The following is a 9,534-nucleotide window of genomic DNA, read 5'->3' on the forward strand; positions in this document are numbered from 1 at the left end:
TAAGCTTAAAATAAACACCAAGAACAAACACAAAATACAGTCATCTGTTTAAGGACATCTCAGTAATATTATCTTCACCTGTATCACTCATGGATTAACTGATATGGCAATAAAATATTATCTTGGCATATGTCTTTGTCCTCAGTCAAAATGCAAACCCTTTGAAAGGATTGCAACTTTAGTTTCATTATTTGTTAACAACTTAGTATAGCTCTATTAGATTTCTTATCAAGTATGGGCTTCCCAAGATAATAGGAAGAGTATGAAAAATCTTTTTTTTAATTTGCATTAATATAAACAGAACATATTTCATATATTTCATAGGTACAACTCTAAGATAACCATACAGGTTAGGTCTAAGAAGTAAAAGGGGGTGATAGACACACCTCTTTTCCACTTCATTATGATTCTCAGGATCTGGCTGGAATCAGATAAAACATACATGCTTTCAGGGAGATAGAGAGGACATGTCACAAGAGTGCCCAGTTCCAGGAAGGAGAGGATTGCTACAAATATTACTCCCCCAGTTTCCATCCAACACTATATTTTTGCTGCTGCCCCTCCTAGAAACCTGCACAACAGAGAAAGAGACAGTCCTGTGAATACTTGTGAAATAAGAAGAAAAATTCTGGAAATAAACACAAAACTCTGCTACTTTGACCTCAGTTCTCCTACTCTATTCTTTCTGCAAATGAAAATAATAAATCATTTTAAGTGATTATTCTGAAGTGAGGAATACCAACTTCTGGCCCAATGGCCTAATCCAGCCTACTTGCCATTTTTATACAGCCTTTAAGCTACTTTTAGTCTAGGCTACACAGCACACACATAAACAGCAATGCAGATTTTTTTTCCTCCTAATCTTTAATGAAGTTTGCTAAAACTCCAACAAAATAATCCATACCCAAAGGTAATACTAACAAAGATGCCATTATAAGTATAGTTTTAGAAACCTTTGAGAGTAAGAAATAAGTTTAACTGCTATGTAGAGAAAAAAAGGTGTTTAGCACTTAGATGTTCATGAAAAACTTTTTAAAAATATTTATTTATTTATTTATTTGGAAGGTAGAAGGAGAGAGAGTGAGAGCAAGAGCGAGAGAGAGAAATCATCCATCCTCTGGTTCACTTCCCAAATGGCCACAATGGCCAGGGCTAGGCCAGGCCAAAGCAAGGAGCCAGGCACTTGGGCCATTGTCACTACTTTCCCAGGCCATCAGCAGGCAGCTGGATTAGAAGTGAAGGGGCCAGGACTCCAACCAGTACCCAAATGGGATGCTGGCACTGTAGGCAGAGGCTTAACCTTATATGCCACAGCACCAGCCCATGAATAACTTTTATATGAATGAATTAATTTAAATGATCTATCCATCACTATCAATTTAATTATCTATCTCATTTGCTTATGGACAGACAGCAAAATTTGAAAAAAAAAATGCAGAGAACATTGGATAGTTAAACTTATATAGACAAGAAAACCAACTTGCAAGGTGGAATTATTCAGACTGGTTGCCTTTATGACTCTAATCACATATAATAGCTCTGTTCCTGACGGCTTTCACTTGTTCGTGTGGATCTTGTATTAAATGAAAAAGTGTAATATTTGAGGCCTAAGCAAGAAAAGGGAGTATTTCAAAGAGAAAAAGAGGAATCCTGGAGCAGATGGGCACATTAGAGAATGAACAGCAGAATTGTGGCAGTAGCTGCACCTGTCAAAATTTGGCTGGAAAGTATGTTCCCAGTTGATCTGATTTTAGAGTAACAGGATGGGTCCATGAAATACTTATCCTGACACTTTAAAATTGTGGATTTTATGGTTTGCTGCTGCTCTTGCTCAGCTGCCTGTTACATTCAGCTATGCTGAATCCACATATCTGGAAGTAGCATCTCTTGTCAGAGGGAGGAATATTTCCAAAAGGCCAGATTGGCCCAAACAGACTTCAGATCAGCAGTGAATGTGCAAGGTATTATAAGGCTTGGAATATAATAAAGGAAAGAGTGGGATATTGGAAAACATTGCAGCATCCTTATAATCAGTAAAATTGATAAATCACAAGAAAAATATTTACTTGACTCAATCTTGAACAGTAAAATTTGATTTCAAGGAGCTTTATGATTCCAGTAATGTTTGCATACATAACAAAGACGGAGATACTATGGCTCCCATCTTGATGCAGTATTGATATGTAGACTGTGTGGACACACTGAGCACATGTCCTACCACTACAGAGCTCACTTCCCTCTCCCTCCTCAGCCTGCTATCATCTGACTTAAATAACCAACCAATCCTCTAAAATACTTATGTCAGTATATCAAGATGTACTTTAGTCATTGACATTGGCAGTGCCCTCTATGCAACATGCTGAAGTGTATTGTGCCTGGACTGAAACTCCTGAAAAAAAAAAAAAAAAGAACAGTGTTGGATCACATGTCTTTTTTAAACTTTCAATTTATTCATCAGTTGATAAGCAAATAAAAAATACTGAAAAGTCAAGAATCCAAGAAGACATGAGAAGCATTTGAAGTTGGCTTTCTCCTTGTGTGAGCATTTGCCAAATCCTGAAATATTTTTACTTCTATATTTATGTCTTTGGAATTGGGGTATGGAAAAGATAGATGGGGTTGGTATGAAAGTCCCGGGTCTCCTAACTTGTAGAATATGAAATATCTTCCCTCAGAAAACTAGACTTAAGGGGATACAGTCTGAATGGAAAGGTGAGAATGAGCTCGAAATAATTCTTCCCAATCATCCACCCCTCAAAAAGGGACTGCAAAGAGAATTTCTGTAGTTCTTGGTGAAGGACTCAAGAATTTGCAACCACAATGTAGGATTCACTTGTGTGTTTGCCAGAATCCATACTACCTATTTTATATAAAATCTCAAGCTAGGAATTTAAAATGTTTCTGCACTAGAACTAGAAAAAGAAAATGCAAATATTCTCTGCAGGAATTTACCTTTATGCTAGGTCTTGAGTTATTCCTTCAGATTAAACTCTGAAATTAAACCATATTCTCTAGTACAAAACAGAAGCAAGAGGGATATTTTCAGTGTGTTGAGAAAACTTCACTCATATTGAATTCTAAATCAAGTAAAATTAAAACAAGTCCTTTTCATACAATGACAGAGAGATTGCTCACCAATAGACCATCAGCAGAATGAAGGCAGAATTAAATTATGAAAAATAAGGAAAGCAATCCTGATAGACAATCAGAGAAGCAAGAGGAAATGGGGAAGAAACATTGGTAAATGTCTGGATACATTTAAATACATTTTGAATAAATTTTAAAAATAAAAATATATTTTAAGATAAAAAATGAAAAAATATGACAATAATAAAGTTAGAGATGGAGAATATAAAGACATTGTTTTGGAAGAGAGCAAATATAAAGATTAAATTTAGACATTGAAAAATATGCAGGGAGCTAGTGCTGTGGCACAGTGGGGTAAACCACTGCCTGCACCACTGACAGTCCACATTAGAGTGCCGGAGTCATGTCCCAGCTGCTGCATTTACAATCCAGCTCCTTGTTACTGCTCCTGGGAAAGCAGAGGAGGATGGCCAAAGAACTTGTGCCCTTGCCACTCACGTGGGAGACCCAGATGAATTCCAGGCTGCTGATTTTGGCCTGATCTTTGCACTTTTGCAACCATTTAGAGTAAACAAGTAAATGGAATCTATCTCTCTCTCTTTCTTCTCCCTCTTTGCCATAGTCATATAAATACATCTATTTTTTTTTAACTTTTATTTAATGAATATAAATTTCCAAAGTACGGCTTATGGATTATAATGGCTTCCCCCCATATCGTCTCTATTTTTAAAAAAGAAAAAGAAAAATATGTAGACTGACTTTTCTAGAATAACTATTAAAATATGTTTTAAAACTATATATTTCACACTGGAAGAAAAAAATGAGAAAAATGATTCATCCAAAAGAAAGCAATAATAGATTGGAAAAATATAGAAGAAGCTGGACAATTACAATGATTGTAGTAATAAATCCAAATACATCACTCATTATAATAAGTGTAAATGGGAAAATGTTGGATTTAAAAGACAAGGGATATGATTAATTTCTTTGATTTCTATCATGGATATTGTTTTGTAAATGTTATTTTTAAAGGATACATATAAGACATAGAATTCAGAAATATTGAGAGTGAAGCAAACATTAACCAAAAAAAAAAAAAACCTGGTGTCACCTTCTTAGTATATGACTAAATAAACTTGAAAGCAAAAAGAGACTAGTCAGAATAAAAAGGTCACTATATAACAATAAAAGACTCAGAAACATACCTAAGCATTCAATCATAGCCTTTTAAAATATAAAAAAGCAGAAATCAAGAGAATCATAGGAATAAATTAACCTAATAAGACAAAATATTTGTATTATCATTCAAATAAGTGAAATTTTCAATTTATGCAATTAATAGTATTTATATACATAAACATATATAATTAATAGGAACCAACAATTGCAGAGTGACTTAGTTTCAAACTCACATGGAACCTTATAAAACACGTTTATAGAGCAAGTCAGCAAATTTTAAGGGATGGCTTGTTTTAAAACCATTACATTTTCTGACCCCCCAAAATTTAGAACAAATTAATAACAAAAATGCAACTATTAAAATTTCCATGTTTTGGAACTCAGAAATATATGAAGCCATAAAAAATTAAGTACATATTTTCATTTCCAAAATAGTGATAATACTACATACTAAATTGAAAATACATATGAAATGTTATTTACAATATTAAACATTTATATTAATAAAAACTGTATAATTAATAATGTAAGTGTACAGTTTCATACTTATTATCTATCTGACATGACAAAAATGATTTAACCTCTCTTCCTGCCATTATCTCATATGTAGAATAGTAAAACATATAACACTCATTCACAATTATTGTAAAGTTCAAATATGTATGCTAGACATTTTACATTTCCTCCAGATCTGCTCTCTTACCTTCTATGCCCTGTTTTGCCTTGAGGAGTTTATCGATATGCACTGTTGACCATATTTTTTGCCCTCTATGTGTTTTATTTGCTTCCCATCAAGAATCTCACTGATAAAATTGGTTAATACATAAAATATTTATATATAATGTCTGGCACGCAGTAAGCACAGTAAGCAATATGAAAGAATTAGTCATTATTATTATTTTTGGTGTTATATCTAATGCACAAAATAGATAATTTAATATTCACTAGATTTTAAAAGCCTATTTACAAAGTAAGAATTAAAAGGAATATTCTTGAATACAATAGCCAATTTTCAGTTTGTACCTTACTTGGCCCTCTCAGGAATTTAATTCCTTTCTTCATACTCTATCTTGAAACATGCCCTGTACTTGGTTTCCATGATACCACTACATTTACCTAATCTTTGAACTTTTCCTCTATACATTCTCTCAATGATGGAACTCACAAGATTCTCTTCTGTTTTATCATATATATTCTCCTCATGTGAATAATCACAGACTTGCTGATGATTCACCACTCTATATCCATCCTGAATTTGATCTCAGTCACAAACATGCTTGTATGACCCACAGATACACCAACCCAGTTTTCCAGAGAGCTGCACATATTTTCCTGTTAGTTTGCTCTATTTCATATACCTGATTTCATAAGTCCTCAGTATTCACCCAGCCTTGAAAGCATGAATTAAGAAACCAATTCCTTTTCAAACACAAATCATTGTTGTCCACTTCCCCAGTATTTCTGCCAGCCCTATTTGCTCTTCATCTCATCTGCCATCTCTATCCTGCCCTATTGCAACACTTTACTAACTAGCCTCACAATGTCTCTCTTGGCTTCTTTAAAACCATTTTCAAGACTGTATCAGCTGTAACCTTACTTTACCCAGTAATCATGTCACTGACACTTTAGGGATATTTCAAAATCTTATTATTACTCTAATGACAGACTGCAGACATTTAATGTGATTTCATGAACTACTATCTCCAGCCTTTCTCCTTGTGTTCTTCCTCTCTCATTTTGTCCATACTGAAATCACTTCAGGCCCTTGAAAACATCATTCTTACCTACCTCTGGCTGAAGATCCATGCATGCTAATTTCTCTTCACGTGGCTAATTTTTTAAACCTTGAGATATGTCCCTTTGTCTTTTTATTGGACATTTTATGTGAAATTTTATATGTATACGAAATTAGGCACTTAATAAAGCCTTTTTTCATCTCTCACCTTCAAATATCATGAGTAGCGAACCTCCAATCCCTCTAACCATTTACATCTTTCTAGAATATTTTGAGTTCAAATCATTTCATTTAAAAAATCTTCAGTATATATTGTTAACCTATAAGGATTTTTCATTATAATATTACTATTTTCATACTTTAAAAAGTATTTAAAGCCACCAACTATTGGTATGGATGTTGTGGCTACAGCAGTTAAGCTGCTTCTTGAGATACCTGTATCCCATAGCCAAGTGCCTAGGACTGAATCCCAATTTTCCTTTTTATTTTAACTTCCTGCTAATGTGTACCCTGAGAGGCAGGGGTGATAACTCAAGTAGTTGGGTCCTGCCACCCACATGGAAGAACCCAACAGAGTTTCAGGCTCCTGGCTTCAGCATGGTCCAACCCTGACTGCTGTTACAGGGAAGTGAACCAGTGGATGAAAGACTCCATTCTTCATCTCTCTCTCTCTCTCTCTCCCCACTATATATGCATCCAAATATATATATATATATATATATACATACATACATACTATATATCTTTTTGGTCACTCGTCTTTCAAATAAAAATAAATTAAAACCACAATTATCAAGTATTATTCAAACATCCAATTGCTTTATAAATCTTATATACATATAAGTAAACCTAATCATATTTATTATTTCTTTATGTAACTCAAGATCCAAATAATTTTAACACATTTTGATTAATGAGTATCCTTCTCAAGTCTCTTTTAATCTTGGATTCTTCCATGCTTTTTAATTTAAGTAAAAACAAAAATGAGTTGAATGACTTGTAGAGGTCCCCACACCCTAGAAAATTCTTACCGCATCTTACTCATCTTACAACATCATTTCCCATGTTGCTTTGTCCTCCATACATTCTGAAACTTCTTAATTAGATCTGCACACTTAATCAGGGTAAATTTCATTTTTTCTTTGTGGTAGTGGGGAGGGGAAGACCATGTCATAAGTTGTGCTGTATTCTTCTATAAAGTGATGGGTAAAGTCTTCTTATCTGTCTTATTGTAACGTAAGTAAAGAAGGAAGATAAAGAAGGAAACTACACTGACCAAAGAGTACAAGGTTTCAGTAAGACCAAAAGAATAAGTTCTAGGGGTCGGCACTGTGTTACGGTAGGTAAAGCCACCACCTGAAGTGCCAGTGTCCCATATGGGCACTGGTTCAAGTCTTGGCTGCTCCACTTCTGATCCAGCTCTCTGTTATGGCTTGGGAAAGCAGTAAAAGATGGCCCAAGTCCTTAGGCCCCTGCACCCTCATGGGAGACCAGAAGAAGCTCCTGGCTCCAGGCTTCAGATCAGCACAGCTCCGGCCATTGCAGCCATTTGGGGAGTGAACAGGCAGATGGAAGTTCGTTCTCTCTCTCTCTCTCTCTTTCTCTCTCTCTCTCTCACTCTCTGCCTCAGCCTCTCTGTAACTCTGCCTTTCAAATAAATAAATAAATAAATAAAACTTTGAAAAAAATGATTTTTAGTGATCTATTGTACTGCATGGTGACCTTAATTGATAATAACATACACTGCAATATTGCTTAAAAAATAGATTTTTAGTGTCCTCATTAACAGATATGTTAAGTAAATTGAATTAATTTTTCTGCAATGTATATATACATAGACCAAAAAATCACATTGTATCCCAAATATATATAATTATTATTTATCAATTAAAAATAACAATTTTAAAATAAAATTGAAGATATTTTTGAAAATAAAGGGAGAAAGTTTTTTAAATGTGGGTAAGAGGGTTCTGTTATAAACATGTAGATTGTTGAGTATAGACTTTAATCACTCATGAACATAATGGAAAGTAAATAAAGCATTACCTGGGTTTATTTTTCTTGCTAGCATTAAGCTGTTTAACAAGCATATATTAGAAACTTTCTGACTTAGATGGATTTAAGTCTTTAAAATCCCACAGATGAAATAAGAATAGTACATAAAATAGTGCATTAAGAGGAAGTTGAGATATTGAGAAATCAGTGGAAACCCTACAGTGAGTGAATTTGAAAAAAAAATACTAATGTGTAGAAAGGTTTTGTCCAATGTTATTCCCATAGCCTTAATAACCCCTCTTCTGGCTTTCTACTTTGACAACTATTTTCAATTTCAGTTTTATAAAATAAAAAATGTTTCTCCTCTCTATCCTTTGCTTTACACTTTGAAATACAAATTTATTTACACTAATTTTGAAAAATGAATATAAATAAGAATCACTAAGAGTTTGTGCTTTTGCAGGTAAGAAGATAACTTAATTGTCTAGGCATATTATTTTGTTGAAAATATGCAAAGAATAGGCAAACAAACACAATGTCGATTCCTAATTTGTACAAAATAGGTAATATAAAATGTCAAATAATCCTAATAATAATCCTAATATTCCCTTTACTGATAAAAGGCTTTGCTTAAAATGCTTGAAGATTTGACTCAGATGTTTAGAAATGTTCTGGATCCATAGGTTGGGTAGAGGTCTCAACTCTCTCTTTTCATAGTGCCATTAGTTCATAATTAATAAACTCTCCAGTAAACAGAACTTGATTACACAAGTTACTATAAGGTAATGATAATGTTGCTTTTATCATTATATTGATGACTTGCAGTTTGCATTTGCATATATAAGCACATAATATGTTTTTGATAAGTATGTTTAAATCTGACACCAGAAGACCCCATTTAAAGTGACTTGATGCCTTCACACACAAATGTTCCCTTTAATCTAATTACCATCAGAAATAGTCCTCCAACACAGTAAGATACAATATTTAATGTTGTTAAAATAAAGAAATACACATTTACAAGAAAATTTCCTCAAGCAGGCTTCATCGTGATACAAAATGAAACTTCCACTGATGTTACTGATATGTAATGCTGATACCCCATGCCAGTGAAGTATTTGAAGTAGGAAATCAATGAATAGGATTGTTCACATTCAACTCTGAATACAGATATCTCCTCTAAGTGCTGCATTCTTGTATACAGCTTCTTTCTTGGCAAGATTATCTCATCTGCTCAAAACATTTTCAAACATTTAATTTAATAATGCAATATGATGTAATGTAATATCCTCAAACAATACCAGTGTGTAAGAAAAACAACATAATAGAATAAAGGGGTTCCTGTAGCAAATTCAACCCAGAATTCCTAATAGCTTCAGTACATAATTAGATGTACCACATATAATCTCTTTGTCCTACATGTTTGTTTCTCAAACTTTGTGAGAAAGAGGTGTCCAATGCCTCTATAATATATCCTTTTGTTATTGAGAATATCTGTATTAGGAAAATTAATATTTTTTGTGGAAGGAATTTTGTAG

This window comes from Oryctolagus cuniculus, chromosome 5, assembly GCF_964237555.1.
Source record: "Oryctolagus cuniculus chromosome 5, mOryCun1.1, whole genome shotgun sequence".
NCBI classification, from domain to species: Eukaryota; Metazoa; Chordata; class Mammalia; order Lagomorpha; family Leporidae; genus Oryctolagus; species Oryctolagus cuniculus.